We start from the raw sequence: 2,403 nt of genomic DNA, 5'->3' as shown, positions 1-2,403 counted from the left end.
CTGATGTTTGGTTTATTCAGAGTTACCAGCGATCACCACTGTCCATTTTAGACTATTTTATCATCCTCAAAGAAGCTTACTGAGCAGCAATTTCCTCTCCTCTGTCCTACCCCCCTGGTAAACACTAACATGCTTTCCATCCTCATGAATTTGCCTAATTATGCCTTCACCTTGTTGATCTTAGCATAATGAAAATCTTGCATTGGTCCTTGCCTGTTTCTGTTCCCTCGCCGCCATAAGGTGAGCAGTTTGGCTAATCCTACCAGTCTGCCATGTGGCCCTCTCTCACTCAGTGGGACCGGTGACCACTGACAGAAACTATGAGCCCAAGTAACTGTTTCTTCCCTGAGCTCTGCTGCCCAGGTGTTTGTCATAGCAGTGAAGGGGATACAGTTCTGCTCTAAAACTGATCTAAAAAGAGCTATCCGGTGTGTCACTAAATCACTGTTGCTGCTTTTCCTTTTTACATGATGGAAAGGCCATTATCACAAACGTGTAGATGAAGTTTATCATACGCAAGACCAAGGGGGAAAGAAACGCAGGCTGGGCTGTGGCGGCACACGCCATTAATCCCAGCACTCGGAAGGCAGAAGCAGGTGAATCCTTGTGAGTTTGAGCCCAGCCTGGTCTGCAAGAGCTAGTTCCAGGACAGCTAGGACTGTTATACAGGGAAACCCTGTTTTGAAAAAACAAACAAACAAACAAAAAAACAAAAAAACAAAAAAAAGAAAGAAAAAAAGAAAAAGAAATGCTATACATTCCATTGCTAGGGCAGGACAAAGCAAATCCAGCACTGGCTGAAGATGCCCTTCTAAGGCAATATAACCTGAATAAAGAAGTGGTTGAAAGAAACAAATGGGTACCAGAACGTAATTAAAAAGCAGCAGCACAAATGAATATCCCACTAGCACAGGATGGCTGAATGTGGACAGAAGCGCAGGCTGCAGAAGGACAATTAACTGATACTAACTCGAAGCAAGCTCTTCTCTGCAAGGCAGGCCCTGGCAGCACCGGCACGGCCTGTGTGCCTGTAGTGACGAATGAAGGCACACAGAATCCGCCGGGCGGTGGTGGCGCACGGGGAGGCAGAGGCAGGCGGATCTCTGTGAGTTCAGGCCAGCCTGGTCTACAAGAGCTAGTTCCAGGACAGGAACCAAAGCTACAGAGAAACCCTGTCTCGAAAAAAAAAAAAAAATACTGTGCTCCAAATGCAGAGATCCCTGGAAAACAAGTAACCCCACTACCAGTGTTAGCAACAGTAATAAGGAAGGGAGCAATTACATTCTCAGCTCAATTGCTCTTGAATGAATATCTGTGTAATGAACAGATGTGGTCAGGCTGCAGGAGCACAGTAGTGTTGATGAGGTCCACCGTTAGCTTCAGCTTGAGTTTACATGAGTTCATTATGTGTGGTATGATGGCGTGGAACATAGTCTGGTATTTTATCATACATGCACATAGATTTCTAGAATAATGGTAATTTATGGGTACATTTGGGGTAAGCCAACCCACAACTAAAAATATGTTGGTGAAAACATTAAATATATCCTGGGCTATATACATGATGGCATATGTCTTTAATACCAGCAGGGAGATCTGAGTTCACACCAATCTGATTTACATAGCAAGTTCCAGGCCAACCATGGCTATGTAGTGAGTCCTTGTCTCAAAACAAAATCCTGAACATGGCCACAAACTGTGAACTTTAAAAAGTATGTGTGCACCACTTGGGAGGTTGAGGCAGGAGGATAGCTAGTTCTGGGCCAGTCCGAGCTACAGAGTTTGATCCTATTTTAGAAAAACAAACCCAAACTCCCAACCTTCTCCAAAAACAGTATCTAAGTCATCTTCTCTCTTCACACATGAATAAAATTAGATCTAAAATGCAAAAACAAAACAAAAACCTTTACTTGTAAATTCTCACTCATTTTCCTTGGGTCAAAGAAAAATAAAAAGCAGAATTATAATTGAGCAGTTAATAACAAGGAGAATAATTTGTGGTAAAATATCAAGGGTGAAGCCAGGCTTTGTAGGCTTGTAATTTTATCTTTTTTTATACATGAGAAACTGAAGCAATGGAACACAGTGCTTCTTTAAAATTAGAAAAATTTAAATGCAGAAAAAGGAAACAGTTGAAAGAAATTAAAATGCAGAAAAAGCAATTGGGGAAAAATTGTTTATAAAAGACTTTAAAATACACAACTTTTAAAACTCAGCAGTAAGGAAACGAAGCCCCTGGCCCGGGACACAGACATGTCACCAGAGACACACTCAGAGGCATATGAAGGTGATCATCACCATATGCCATCATCCAGAAAGGTACAGTACACACCAGAACAGTTGCAATCCCAGACAGTGCCGAGTATGGACACGGAGGCAGAGCCACGGGGACTGTGACTTGTG

This window comes from Alexandromys fortis, unplaced genomic scaffold (genome assembly GCF_014885135.2).
Source record: "Alexandromys fortis isolate MF-2015 unplaced genomic scaffold, M_Fortis_MF-2015_v1.1 scaffold_23, whole genome shotgun sequence".
Classification (NCBI taxonomy): Eukaryota; Metazoa; Chordata; class Mammalia; order Rodentia; family Cricetidae; genus Alexandromys; species Alexandromys fortis.
Note: the sequence above shows the minus strand (reverse complement) of the source record.